The sequence below is a fragment of the Castanea sativa genome, chromosome 7, assembly GCF_040712315.1.
Source record: "Castanea sativa cultivar Marrone di Chiusa Pesio chromosome 7, ASM4071231v1".
NCBI classification, from domain to species: Eukaryota; Viridiplantae; Streptophyta; class Magnoliopsida; order Fagales; family Fagaceae; genus Castanea; species Castanea sativa.
The window spans coordinates 3,394,871-3,411,221 of record NC_134019.1 but is presented as its reverse complement, the minus strand read 5'-3'; the positions used below and the strand labels follow the sequence as shown (position 1 = coordinate 3,411,221).

The window sequence follows — 16,351 nt, the reverse complement described above, 5'->3', positions numbered from 1 at the left end:
TTTATGAGGTTGATACTCATGAAATGTATCCTGTAAAGTTGGCAAAAAAGATAGTCCTTTTGGTCCAAACCAACACCTCTTTTTAATGAGAACTCGAGAAAGGAAAAATACTTTTATCCTATGCAACAATATGGGGCAAACAGCTTGTTATGATTTGGAAGAAGCAAGAGAAGAGTTTGCTTATTTGATAGAGCCTTTTATAAAAATTGTAAAGCAATCTCAACTAGAACCAAGATATTGGATTGAGATGATCAGGTAGGAAAGCTGATCAATTTATGAGGTTGATACTCATGAAATGTATCCTGTAAAGTTGGCAAAAAAGATAGTCCTTTTGGTCCAAACCAACACCTCTTTTTAATGAGAACTCGAGAAAGGAAAAATACTTTTATCCTATGCAACAATATGGGGCAAACAGCTTGTTATGATTTGGAAGAAGCAAGAGAAGAGTTTGCTTATTTGATAGAGCCTTTTATAAAAATTGTAAAGCAATTTCAACTAGAACCAAGATATTGGATTGAGATGATCAGGTAGGAAAGCTGTTGAGAAGTTGGACTTCCCAGTTTTGTATGTACCAAGATTGGACTTGCACAACTTAAGAATTTGAGAGGTAGGAGGGACAATCGTCAGAAGCATGATAAATTTGAACTTCAGAAAATGAGTGCATACAGGAGGACTAGCTAATGGGAAGTTCTCAATGAAAGAAGAATTATGTTTGTGTACTTTGGCCTTGTAGATACATCTTATTCATGCACTCTTGTTATATACAGCACAAGAAGCTATCAGAAGACCATCTAAGTTTCTCTAATGGCATTTGTAATTTTTGCTTTAAATAAAAAAAGAGACCAAGTTTTCTGGAATTTTTAAAATGAGAAAATTTTCCCTTGTTACTCAAAGTCTGTAATTGAGTTGTGTTGAAGAGCTTCTCATGTTAGCTTGTTTTGTAATGACTTGGTATTTAGAATGTGTCCTAATCAAGCACAAAATGTTACAAGATGCTAGCCTTATTTATTTTGGGACCCTTTTTTCCTCCTTCTGTAAAATACTGTATTGACTGTTATATGGGCCATTTTATTCTCAAGGCATGATATTGAATATGGTCTTGTGTTTTTAGTTTTGAACCATGGGTGAGCTATTGGACACAAGATGTTTGAAGAAATGTTCTTTGGGCTCTTTGGTGGTGGGTAGCAGCTTTTTCGGCTATTCATAAAATGTTGTTTTGTCAGCCTGTGGAAGTATTGACAATATAAAAGATTGGTTTGATAAAATGTTTGTTTGGTAACCTTTTTCTACACTACACTTGAATTAGGTTAAGACCATATGGATGTTACTTTTCTGCTATGTATTACTTCAGAAGATGGTGCATACTATTTTTTGCTGAGATTGAAATTGTGAGATGTTTACCTGTTCTTTGCTATGGAAACCGAGATGTACAATTTGAGCATGCACGAGACATTTCTTGTGTTCTCACAATAATACATTAAAAGGGGGTCTCACAAAGTTTATTTGAATTTTCAAGGGGGAATACAGACTCTAACGTTTTTATAATGTGGTTCTTTGATTAGATAGAATTTAGATTTCTTCATGCTAAGAGAAGTTGCTAATGATAACTACAAAGTTGCATCTTGGCGTACTAGTTAGAACTTCTACTCTTTTGAAGGGTGCAACATGAGATTTTGTTGGGTCTGTTTTAAACTTATTATAAATTCTTTCTTCTATCAAATTTAAGAATGAATGAATTATTAATACAAATACTTGCTTAATGGTTGACTGTCTTTTATTAGGTCAAGTGTATTTAATGTTTGTTGTGAGTGATAAGATATAACTAGAGATATCAAAAAGAGGAGGATGCTGAAATGCTATTGAACCTGTTATATTTCAAATTTGTAGTAAGAGATGAAATTGAACCAGGGTAATTGGAAGAGGGAAAATAGTGAAATACTAATCACATCTTTTTATTTTAGAACCTCTTCGGGCCTAAATGTATTCTGAACTTTATACAGTAAATTATATGCAATTTATAAAAGAGTAGCACACCCAATAATGCACAGTTCTTATCATTTATTCACATAAGAACAAATGATGAAATTACTGAATGGTTGGGAAATCTTTCTTTACATTTTTATTTTGTTTAAGAGATTATTTCATCAATTGAACGATTTTCTTTAATGCATTTTAAGAGTGACACTGATAAAGAAAGGTGGTTGTGATTGTAGAACAATATATTATCATATGCGATTTTCTTTTCATTCTGTCCACTATTTTCATCTGTATCTAAAACCTCAAGGGGTTCCAAAAGAAAAAAAAACCTTCGTAATGATATAACTGCTTCAAACTAAATGGTGCACAATCTCGGTAAGGAGGGCCATCATGGTACTTATGTCTATCACATGCCTGAATTCGTATATCCCAAGTATAAGTCCCATCTGTTTATAATTTATATTTTTAAGTGGTCTGTGTGAGCAACAAGAAAGATACAATCAATAAAATCTTTGGAAAAAAAATTGAAATACAGGTTTGACATCCCTGATCATGATAAATCTACAGTGGGAAGGAAAAGTATTGATAGTGAATATTCCAATTGTGGGTTAATATGGTGGGAAGCGTAATAGATGTGTTATTTTTCCAGCAAAACAACACCTCTCTCATTCAACACACCCTCCTATCTATGCACAAATTTATAAGAAATGTTGATGATGTACTTGTTGCAATATTTACGCACTCGTGATCTTTTTATGGCAACAAATCCCATTTATTCTTTGCAGGATTGTCTAGACAAAAGTTGCAAGTTATCTTATCATAAAAGTTGGAGATTTGAGCTTTTATTTGCACAAGGTGTACTCAATTACTCTGTTCTCAAGAAAGGATGAATCAATCTTTCTCTATGTGACAAATGTAAAACTGACATCAAGCCTAGATATCTGTTAAGAAAATTGACTCGTTTATATAAATCTGCTTCCATACGGTGTTCTATTTTCAATCCAAAAAGGAAAAAAAGAGCATTCAAATGAATTATTTTCCTTTCTTGTCAGATTTGAAACCATTTTATATTGTTGTATCCCAAAATCCTTGGAATTGTTCATCCAGTCTAAAAAAAAAAAAAAACTTGACTGCTACGTCTAAATTGCCCTTGCTAAATATTTAACTCAACCCACCTAAGCCTTAATCTCAATTAAAATGAAGTCAGCAATGATCACCATTTTCAAGGGAAAATATTTGTAAGTTACCTAAATTTGGTATGTCAGTTGCATCTAAATGTGCTGGCTTTGCATTCTGTAACAGCACTGGAAGTTCCTCCTATAGTGTTTAATTTGTTATTTTTTAAAACCTAGGAGTTTAATTTATTACTTTTAAAACTTTAGGATTTTAAAATGTAACTTTTCCTAAATAATATGAGGTTGAGGATGAAAGACTTGATAATTGGTGTTTTGAAGATGTTTCATTCCATTGAATAGACATGGGCATTGTTACTAGGGTAGTAGAATCTATGTTTCTTTTGGTTCAGGCAAAACCACACCAAAAATATTTGTAGTATTTGTTTACCACAACTACTAAATTGTAGTGAGATCACAGCTTGCTCTCTTGATGAGATTCCTACTATCACAAATGTGCTTCCACAGGCAGAAGATGGAATTTGCTTTTGGGATTGAGTAAAAGTTTCTGTCAAGACATTCCCTTCCCAATTTTGCAAGCAAAGCATTGTTGAAATTCCTCATCCTCCTTAGTCCTAGTAGACCACCTTTACCTCTTGGTTTGCATATGTCTGCCCACTTTTTCATTGGAATTTCGGCCCATTTGATCCATCAGCTAAAAAAACAGAACTTTCTAAGGAAGAGTTGAGCTTTGAGCACACAGATTTTATATTTAACTTTCTATATAATAGATTTTCTTATTTAAAAATAATTCTTTTTAATTTTTAAGATGCAAATTACTAATTTAGTTTTTGTTAACATCTCTCTCCTTTTTTTTTTTTTTTTTTTTTAATGATGATGATAGCTAATTCACTTAATTTGTTATTACATAATAATCTTAAATAGGATTTTATCTTTTTTTTATTTTTTATCATTATTATTAAATGCATAACTGTCAAATATTAATAGAAGTAAATGCATAATTGTCAAAATATGAATTATATCGCAAATCATTTGTCATTTTTATATATTGTATATCTGATTGTATCATGTTTCGTAAAATACACTAATACTATATAACATTTTTGAAAAATATATATATTTAAATGTTATATTTATTATAAAATTGGAACATGTGCAACTAATTATTACCTTAATGATCACTTATGCTATAATATTTGAGAGGACAGACAAAACATGAAAATATATTTATAACATCCATATTCAAATTATCAAATGTAAATGTGTTAATATATAATATATAAAGCAAAATAAAAAAAATTTCCTCATCATATTTATCATTGTCTCTGAGAGAGAGAGAGAGAGAGAGAGAGAGAGAGAGAGAGAGAGAGAGAGAGAGAGAGAGAGAGAGAGAGAGAGAGAGAGAGAGAGAGAGAGAGAGAGAGAGAGCCAAGGAAAATAAAATCTGAAAGTAGATAAATATGTGATTTTAGGAAGAAAAAATAATAATAAAACTCTTTGTGCCAGACCTTTCTATTGGGCTAAAGTAGTAGTAGGCTAGTGGCCCAATAATTTCATCTAAATCTTTGTATTGGCCGAATATAGTAGTAGCCCAATAATTCCACTTAAAAACCTATTTTCAACCATATGTTCATGTATCTTCCAATACATATGATACACACCTTTGTATCACACGATTTATAAGAACTTTTGGTATGCTCTTATAATATAAATTTTTAATACACGAGACAATACGTATTGCATATTGTATGACAACGATGAGTAAAAATATTATTAGCAAAAAACAAAAAAGTTTAGTAAAGATGAATTTATTTGGGATGAAAATGTCTAGGTATTTATAAAGAGAGACATTATTTGGTGTGTAAATCAAATGAAGTGACGAACATTGAAAATCTCCCATGTCAAAGATTGGTTTGTTAAAATCTCTAGCTATTAGCAAAATTTTATTGTTAATAATGATTCAATACACTTACAATACTTTTTATCAAGAAAAAAGCAATTTAGAGTTTTAGTTGATTGAGTTTTTTTAATACAATATTGATCTTGGCTCAATAAAATCCGTGGAAACAAGACTAAAGAGCTCATAAACTTTAGTTCAAATGTTATGCTTCTTCTCAGGAGTGTGAGTTTGAGTAGAGAGCAAGGTCGTGAATTCAAAACCCATCAAATGAGTATAAAGCTTACTAATAATATGTTTGTAACGAGACTAAATATATATAACAAGTATATATGACTTTTATTTGAAGGTTTTAAAATATTTTTTTAAATATATGGTTAAAAAACCGTAGATGAACATATGTTCGGATATAATACAAATTTGTATAATAAATTCATAATTAAAAGACAAGGGTCTTGTGGCTTAGTTGGTTAGCACATCTTAGTGTCTAGGGTTCAAATCCCCTCTCTCTGTTCTAACTATTGAAAATAAAATCATATTTAAAAGAACAACTATATATGTTGAATTATTTATTTTACTATATTTTAATTAAATATAGTAAAATAAATCATTCCACACTTCCATGGCAGGTCGGTTGCACTTGAAAGTGCAGGGAAGCAAAAAAAGAAACCCATGCATCCACCCACGCAGAATAGATTACATGAACAATTAGGGACTTGCATCATCTCTTCATGGCCAATTTCCTATCAAAATCAGACAAAACAATCTCCCAACAACGTACAAGTCCAGCCGCGCCACCATAGCACAGCCATCTCTCACTACCCTTGTTCATGTTCCACCTTACCTTATGCATTGCTACCATTTTCAGAGGGAAAACTTCATTAGTCCGAGCTTCTATCTTTCCATTTTCTTTTCCCTCTGTTTTTGATGGCTCTTCATCTCTGCATACCAAGGTTTGGTCATCTTCTCGATTACTGTTATTGCCACTTCTACAAGTTGGTCTCTTTTTGCTCTTAGAATATGTCAATGCTTCCTCAGGTCCAGATTCTGTACCAGGGTCATTGCCATAACAAAGGGCTGCAATAAGATTGACATGACAATTAGAAGAAGTTTGAGCATCCATGCTAGGACCTTTTGCCATCTTATCCTTTCCTCTTTTCACCTGTTGTGCCACGGATATAACCTCCAGCATGGATAAAGGGATGTCCCCACTTTTGTTAAGTGAATTCTTCAATAGGAAAGGGGTATTAGGTAACGGAGTGTTGATTGTGATAGCTGATTCCTCTTCGGTTAGTGACCCACAAAGAAAATGGGGGGTCCGATTTCGTGAGAAAACTTTGTCCACTGCTTTGCTTGTAAGCTAATATAAACACAACAGAATCATATTTATTAAAACCTTAGCATCAACGTAGAACTGCATATAATTATTATATATTCCACTTTTATGTCTCTAGTCCTAATAATGAAGGATATTTATTAGAAAGGGGTCCCTCTGTGTCCAACCATTGGGCCAAAGCATGAGTTCTTGAACACAATTATCTGAATTGTGGATAATTTACAGTGCTTAAAGACTCCCTAGTCCCTAGAACATAAGCCATTAAAACGTTTTTTGATTTTCATTATTATCATGATCAGGTAAAAGTTGGACCTTCTAACTAGACAAGTTTAACTAATAAATTGCTCTGCCCTCTGCTATCAAGAATAAGTAAAATATTGGTCCAAAAAAAAACAAACGTCATATTTTAACATTTTCAAGACCCACTTAGTACATGCATAACTTACCAATTAATAAAGCAAAAAGAAAAAGGAAAAGATTCATAGTAGGAACTAAAACTGACCTGAAAATGGAGAACAGTGCCATCTGCACTGCAATATGCAACCATGCCTGACATTCAAAACAAAATTCAACAGTTGGTTAATAATTGATACCGGAAATTAGCAGTTCAATTGACCTAATGCAGAGTTTTAGGAGATATAATCAAAGGTGAAAACTATGACCATCCATCCACTATAAAATTTTACTTTGGATGACAATGTATAACTGCACAAATTTGCATAAAATTTTCATTGTTAATCATCCATTATTTTGCCTGAGGAGTAGCTTAATAATTTGACAAGAAAGGCCAATCCAGAAATATTCATAAGCCATTTTTAAAAGGAAGGATTAGGATTTATGCATTCTGTAGTTTCAATCAACTGATGCTTAATTTAAACAAGGAAACATTCTATGGAGTGTAGAAACTAAAATGTGGATCTAACAATCTAGATTTTACTTTGTATGCATGCGGCAATTCAGATTGTAATAGATATTTTTATTGATAAGTTACGCACCCAATGGGTATTGAACCTACAACCTCACCCTCTACCTAATTCTTACTACAAGGTGAGCATTTACCATTTGAGCTAGATCTCATTGGCATTTAGACTGTACTAGATTAACTTCTTAGGGTCTATCAATCTCACTTTTTATACTTTCTGAATGCAAAATTAAAAATGCAAAGAAACAAATTGCTAATAGTGAAACATTAGAGCTAATCCAGATATAATTTTGAATATTAAAAAGAAAAGGTTGATGTAGTTTACTAGCTTTGTTTTAAGTATGAAAACTGAGTCAATGTATTCTCATAATCTCATTTCTGGCTGTGATACAAGCAAATTTTACTAGAATCATATAAAAGCCTATGGATCTACCTGTTAGTTGTGACACTTGAACACTCCAGATGGCAAATGATGAACAGTAATAACTGTGCAACCCTCATTGTTTTGTCCCACTGAAGGACTTTCCAGTGACAAGAACATCATATGCAGCCTTAAATAAGCTGAGAATTCTCATTGTTCCATCATCAAAGGATACAATAACACATCTAAACTATATATGTTCCTTGGCACAGGATTGAGGTCCCACAAAGGACGGAATGGATCGCTGCAAACAATTTAATGTTATAGCTTGAGTATGGCATACCATTATACCACTACTGATAAATTAAACATATCAAACTCTAAAATATTAATCCCAACTGATTATCCAGTCCCCATGTAACTTTGAGATACCCTAGCTTCAATGTTTCGTAAATGGACTTGTAAATCTCAGCACTTAATCTCCTTAAAAATCATGACAAGATGGAAAAATATACCATAAATGGAACCTACACAAAGCAAGAAATTTCATTGCAGGATTAGATCAAGTTTCCGAGAATGCAATCTTTAACTTCAAAGTTTTATATTATTTCTATTTTTAATTTTAAGTACTTCCAAAGTTCTGGGAAATATAAATTTGAGATACTGGTCCAAAAAGGGATTTAAGGAACTGGGGGGAAATCTTATCTAGATAAAAAAATGACAGTCACCTAACTAGGAGGCTGAAATGAGTCAAATCAACTAAAGAACCTATCTTACTAATCGATCAAAACTTTGAACCTCGAAGTGAAGATTAATTACTCAAAACAAAGCAATGAAGTAAATGCAACAAGCATAATTCATATGACTAATTAAAACAATAAATTTGTGCACAATAATGTCTGTGTTCCCCAAAGACATGCATATTGCTAGTCATCACATTCAAATTTCATCATCCATAGAGCATGGCTATTTCTGTAATTTCAAAATCCAGGCAAAATGGAATATTGGAAGTGAAGCTTAAGAAGGTTATATGAGGACATTTCTACCTCCTCCCCACTAAAAGGACCATATATCCCTGATGTTAACAAGTTAAAAGGGTCCGTTTAACGGGGTGCCTTAGGGCATTTGTTAATGGACCATTTTAGGAAAATTTGATGTCACTTTCATGAGAAATATAAAAAACTATCAAAAATATCAGTTGCCTTTTTCTTTTCCTGTAAAAATTTTTTGAAAATATTTCCTAAATAAATACCGTTAGGGTATCCGTTAACTTTCCATTTTTTTTAATAGATATGACAAAATTTCAACCATGGCATCTCTGCTCCATTATAATTGCTCTTTATCATCAAACCAAGACATCAATACGTTTTTTTTTTTGAAAAGTAAGAAAGATGTATATTCAAAAAGCTACCTCATACAAAAAGAGCATAAGGCAGACCAAAGATTATAGAAAAATAAACGAAAAGACAAAGAAAAAGCTAATTACAAAGGAGAGAACCAAGGAACAAAGGGAGAGAATTACTAGAGGTGAGTCTCCAAGCCTTAGACCAGTCAAAAAGAGAACCACTAACAGAAGCAAGCAACTGGTCATCAGATTTTTCCATGTCCTCAAAAATCCGCCAATTTTGCTCCCTCCAAATACACCACATTAAGCACAACAGAACTAAATACCAAATGCTAGATGAGTGCTTTCCAAACCAATAATTAAGAATTAAGATTCAATTTGCTGCAGATTGTGGTCATTTATTACTCCCCCCGGGAAATAAAGACACGTTAAAATATATCATCAAAACAAGCTGACACAATATAAAACGGCAAGTTTGACAAATTCAGAGACTAAAATTTTCAGGTTACAAGAAACTTTTGTCCCTCGTAGCAAGATCATTCAATGAAAGTTTGTGGATCCCAAATCAAAGTATATAGAAATTTATTGAAGTTTAACTTCTCAAGAATGTCAATCTATGTACTTTAAAAGGACTTACTATTACCCAAGTGCACAGCATACAGGTATATCATGGATACTTGTAACAAATTTGACTAAAGTTCTACTTACTCAGATATTCAAATATTTTTGTGCAATAAATTAAATTGTATACAATTCCAAGCATCTTTATTCAGATGAAAGGAATGTGAGCTACAAAACCATCAAAGCTTAAAACTGTTAAAAGGCTAAAGCCGCTGAACGCATATCGATGAGAATGTAAACAGTAGAGGCATCATATGTACCATAAGTCCCAAAACTTTAGGCCTCCATATCCAGCAGTAACTATAACATTTGCAATCTCTGGAACACTGATAATCATAAACAACAGCAAGTTATATATTTTCATCAAGCAAAGTAACAGTAATAACAACAATTGTGATTACATAATTGCAGAAATTAAAGGAGAAATAGAAAATATTTAGAGATGTGAGAGCAGGAGCAATGAGAGAGAAATAGAGAGAACATAGAGCATTACGTGGTTTGGCTTGATGGCCCACAACCACGGGACAGGAGCCTAAAGGGCTGCATTTTCTCATACACTTTTCATGATAATACATTACAATGGAATCCATATTTATAATAGGATTACATACAAAAGTAAAAAACAATTTAAACTTGAATTGCATATTGATTGTCTCAATCCTACAATTTTCTCTACAATGTCTTGATTTGGTTTTCAATGACATGGAAAGTGAATTATACTTTCCAACAATAATAATTTAGCCAACCCATGCCCACAGAAAAGGGGGGGTGGGGGGGAATCATCCAGTACCCATATTTTCTCATTTCTTGGCTATTTCTCTTCATACTTTCAAATAAATTCAAAAGAGTTGCAATGCATGCACTCCAAAATTGAAGTCAACAACATAAGAAAACCATTTTAGGCATGATAGATTCTACAAATAAAACAGTGGTCTTCATCATCACAGATGTTAGCCACCAGCCAAATAAAGGCAAGTGATTTTAAATTTGCTATTAAAGCAGACTTTAATTTGAATTTCATAGAGATTTATAATCAATAATCCATGGCCAATTCCTTCTGAATTTTTTTCATAATTCTCAAACTCAAATAAAAAAGATATATTCGATTCAAATTAAATGCATACAATAGTTCAGATTATCACACGATAACATTTTACAGTTTGTAGATAAGGTTGTTGGTCATACAAACCAAAATCACAGCTAAACAAAGAGAGAGAGGAAAAAACAATTGCAGATGAAAGTTATTCTCTTCAAAATAAAAAATCAGACTTACTGGGTCCCATATAAAATCACCACCATTAACATTTTGCCTAAAAAAAATCATAGAGCTGAATATTTCATAATACAACTAAATTTTATTTTAATAATGCCATCTTCTGGCTTCACTTACCTTTCAAGTGGAGCCCAGGAAAATGCTGTAATAGGAACTGTATCTGCACTGAAGCAAAGCAATGGCCTCATATCTGCGGAGCAAAAAATGGAAATGAAATTCACATGAGAAATTCATATTGCACCATAATTCCAATCCAAGAAACAATATTACAATTTGCCCATTACCTTCAGATGAACAACTTGCAGAGCTTCCATAAAGCAACCTAATGTAAGACAAACTTCTTAAGTTCTAAACCAAGAATGTCCAGACCAGATGTCATTGTACCAAAAACAAAAACCTATTCCCTTATTCCCAATTATTCCAAAGCTTGATTAAGCACAGACGCATATCATCTAGGATGCAATCTGAAGCCAAGCAGAAAAAATGCAGTATTCTCCTTCAATGGATGTTGGAGGCCGGATGAGATGGAAGTTAAAGCCTAATGGGGATTTTGACATCTGGTCATATTATAACAAGTTGCGGGATTCTCCCTCAGTTGTCTCTCCTTGGAAAGGTATATGGAGGGTTAAGGTCCCTAGGCGTGTTTCTTTTTTCGTTTGGTGTGTAACTTGGAATAAGATCCTAACGGGTGATAATTTGAGATTGAGGGGCTTGGATTTTGTGGACTGGTGCATTATGTTTCGACACTGTGGGAAGACAATAGACCACTTACTTCTTCATTGTGAGATGGTTTATCGGTTGTAGAGCTTTGTTTTTATAACTTTTGGATTGTCGTGGGTCATACCTAGATCGATTCTAGATTTGCTTTTTGGCTGGAAGAATTGGTTGGGGAAGCATTCGTCTCAGATCTGGAATTTAGTTCTGTGGTGCATACTATGGTGTATTTGGAAGGAACGGAATCGACAGACTTTTGAGGATTTGGATAGTTCCGGTGATCAGATGCTTGGTTCTTTCAGTGGAACTCTTTTTGATTGGTCTCGGGCTTGGGGACTCACGATTAGTGATTTTCTCCCTTCTTTTCTTAGCTCGCTTTTACTTTTGTAATTAATCTGTTGCTATTTTTTCTTTTATGTATTTTCTCTGTAGCCTTTTGTATAGATATCATTCTTACTTATCAAAAAAGAAAAAAGAAAAAAAAGAACAAGATATTAAAATGAAAATATTACTGTTCCATCATGGCATCCAGCAAGCAGGTAATCATGCGGGGGTGAAGCTGACCACTCCATTGTCAGAGGGATGCTACATAACAAAACAAGAGTTGAGTGCAAATCAGCCTTTAATCATGTAAACTGTAAAGTAAACTAAATAACAAGGTCAACAACGATGGTCGCGTGTAGCAAATAGTTAGAGGAACATGATGCATTTCAACATTATTTAAATATGTCAAGTTCCCTGAAGGCTGTAGCAAAAAGGGACGAAGATTTTCATGTTTTACAAACCCTCTACCCCATTCTTTATTGAGGGAGGAAATGCCTGTTGAGCTAGAGTCCATTGCCAAGATAACTTTTTGTTCAATTTCAGTAAATCCCATAGTATTCATAAAAAAGGTAGAAACTGCACTACCTCTGTATGCCACCGCATTTCAAGATTGAGCATCTAAATACAGGCTCCAATTTTACAAAACGGGGATCAATACCTTCCTGATGCACAGAAGAATAGAGAACTATCATTGTTCGAGGAAGAAGAACCTCCCACCAGCATTGATAGATATAGTGTTGGCATAAAAAAGATACAAATAACAGAATGTAACAAATATTTTAGAACTACAGAAGCATGCAATTGGTGCAGAAGATTGATGTAATATGTGGACATAATCAGAAAAGGATACCGGTCAATATAAGTTTAATTTGTTGCAAATTGCAATACAACAATTTTACAATGTTAAAGTAGTTTGATATTCAAACTAGGATAATTTTTTAGATTTTATTTTCACTTACCAATGCCCGCCTTTTGACACCTCTACACAAACACAATATACTTCTTATCCACGCATTTCATTTCAAAATATTGTCACTTCTTGATTTTTTTTTTTTTTTTGATAAGTAATATTGTCATTTCTCAATTGTAATCGTCGCTTTTAGTATTTGACATATTGAAACTAGTTCAGAACCAAGTATATATTCTCAGTGTGAGCAAACGCAAATATTTGAAACCTCAACATGACAATCGGTGCTATTACATACATCCTATAAGTTATAACCTCATAATAACATAGATCATAAATTAAAATAGTATCCTTGAATGTCCAGTTAGTAGAAGGGAAAAGAGAAATTGCAAACCTATCACAAAAGGTCTTAGGGACGAGATTCTCGAACAAGGAAAAGGATCCAACAACTTCAAAAGAATTGAACTAATAAAAGGGAAAAGAAGAAATTGCAAAAGCATCTAAAAAGGACGTAACAGATATGGACAAGAGAAGCTGAGACAGAGTATTAAAGGAACATGGAAACTGGACAACTGAAGCAGACTTCTTACACTTCCAGAGATCCGTTGCCCAGCAAGGCAGCAAGATAGCCCATCCGATGCTTAAATTTGAATTCAGATACATTATAAGGCCTCCATTTGATATCCCATGCAACCTTACCATTATGAGCTAGGCATAATACTACTCTTGGCAAAGCGACATCCTTTGAAATCAAGGAACTGCCTGAGTGAATTCCCAAGGAACCATTGGGTGACACATTATCACTTGCAGCAGGTTCCTGTCCAGAGTTGTGTTGTATTTGATGATTCAAAACAGAAGATCCCATGTCTTCATTTCGTGTCAATGACAGTGAACTTGTGTTATCGCTGTGACTCCCTGCTCGTTTCATTTGTTTCGATTTTCTTCCCTGGACAGGACTTTCAAGTGTTGGATCACCTGCAGATGCTGCTTGCTTGTAACTTTTTTGTTTTTTACCACGTTCTTCTTGTTCAGCTGGTTCCTGGGCATTCCGAGAAACCCCATCCACAGCATGTGCTTCTGATAAATCTTCTGGGAGTTGAACACCAAGAGCTTCAACATACTGGCCGTTGCAGTCCAAATTATCAAGAGATTCTTCTATCAGATTTTTTCTAGGCCTTCCTCTAGGCCTCTTTGGTAATGTTGATTCATCCTTCATTGCCCCATTGTTTTTATTTCCCCATTTTGACTTTTCTATTGAAGGTGGCTTCTCTTCCTCATTTACGTCGACATTTAAAATACACCATATCTGAATTACACCTCTAGTAGTAAGTGGGGCACCATTCTTGTGATATGAAGACCCAGGAGGATGAGCAGCAACCGCAATATACTGGAAAGTAAGAAACCAGAAAGAAATCACATAAAAATGATTTAACGTGAATAATCAAAATAATTTGTCACAAATTCTCTGCACAAAATCAAACCACACAACATCTAAAAGTCTAATAAAGCAGTATATCTAATTTTTCTTTCTTGCAAACAGAATTTTGCTACAAAGCAATAAATGTGGAACAATGCTCAACAGGACTAATGAGGACAATGTCCTCTAACTATCCCAACTAACCACTTTAGTTGTTACCCATAATACCACAAAAAATTGCCTAAATGACACTACATCAAATTTCTTAAATGGCACACTGCCTAACCAAAAAAAAAGATTTGGCCTTTTGCAAATAACATTTAGAACCCATACATTCATACATACAAACAAACAAACAAACATACATGTGAGTGTGTGTGCTTTCTTTAAAGAAACTGGGAATAATAATATAGAATAACGAAGATTACCAAAAAAAACTAGAATGGTTTTTTCGTGGTAAATATCAAAGATGGATAAACGTTTCCTCAATGTTCAAGTATCAATCAGGTAAGAATTATAAACTTTTCCCAAATCCTCCCTAACAATTCCCAAAGTCAAATTGAATATCTAATAATATTTAAAACCAATTATAAAATATACATTCAACCGTCGATGATGAATTCCAATATCAAATTTCTTAGCATCATTTTAGGATAAACAATCTTCTCTTTAATAAAATAATTCTTACTTGCCCAAAAAAAGAAAAAGAAAAAAGGAAAAACTATCTAAACATCATAGCAGAGATTTTTTTTTTTTTTTTTGAGAAGTATCAATTAAAAGTAAAGCTTACACAAATGCCCCAAAAAGAATTCCAACAAAGCAACATTTACACACACACACACCTCACATTTAATAAGATAATCAGGCATTTCATGGATTCTAGGACACCAATTCAAAGCCCAAAACATGCCCTCCAACATACATAACAAAGTCTTTGCTGCAGCAAGGTCTGATGAGAGGCATTTAGCAAATGTGCATAACAATCATCAATTATATAGTTTCTGTAGATAGCAATTTTACAATGCACCCAACAAGTTTAAATGTCATTTTATTCATAGAAATTGCCAAACAGTCTGAAATTCAGCAATAACATCATTAGTAAAAGTAGGAGGAGCATTGTTTAGTATTTTGACCTTAAGAAAGTGAGTTGAGGAAAAACAAACGCTGAATTTTCATCATCTTCTCCACAGAGCTTAGAGATGGTTTCGATGGCTCTGAAGTAATTGTCTCCACACAATAATAATCGAACTCCGAAAACCGTAACCACCCTATCGCCATTGCAATCCGATGGTTTCGATGGCTCTGAAGTAATTGTTCACACAACTGGAGCATCCTTCTTCTCCTTCTTAATCTTAATTCATTGGACGAAGTTCTTCTCCCTCTTCCATTGTTTTCGTTTTCCTTCACTGGTTTTTGCAGCGGTGGTGCGCGGTGGAGGAAAAATTACAAGAAAAAAAGAAGAGAATTAGGGCTGTTGGGTTTCGAACTACGGATCACTTTATTTACAAAATTGTCATTTATCTTCCCAAAAGAGAAAATAGATAAAAATGGAACAAAGTTACTCTTCAAACTTTTCGTGTATATATATATATATATATTTTTTTTTTTTGTGAATTTTGAAAATCTAACCGTTGAATTTCATGTTCTTTATGTTCTTAACATACGTATCAAATTTCGTTCAAATTGGATGTTATTTACTATTTGATCAATTAACTTATTTTTTATATACAACTTTAGATCACAAAAACTTGAAATTATAACATTTATTTGATGACATAGTAATTGATTTTTGATCTTCTTGAAATTTTGCAAGCATTAAGAATGTAATAAGAGCATGCAATCTAACGGTTAGATTTTCAAAATTCACACTCAATATAAAGATATATGATGAGTTTGTAGGGAACTTTGTTCATAAAAATGGGCTTACACTTACTTTACATTTTACACTTAATGTGGATTACAACAGGAATGACAATCTTTATTACCGGGAATAAAATGTGTTGTAATAGTATAACTAAACTTATTTATTAGTTTGGTTGTGAGTGGTAACATGAGAATAAAACTTATGATATATTTTAGGAAATATCTCATTCATACAATACAATTATATTTCCTAAAAAATAA

General features: G+C 33.2%; 1 pseudogene; it reads right to left on the bottom strand.

Annotated features, from left to right (window-relative positions):
• Positions 1-5,545: 5,545 nt before the first annotated feature.
• Positions 5,546-15,505, bottom strand: LOC142643217 (uncharacterized; annotated as a pseudogene).
• Positions 15,506-16,351: the final 846 nt, after the last annotated feature.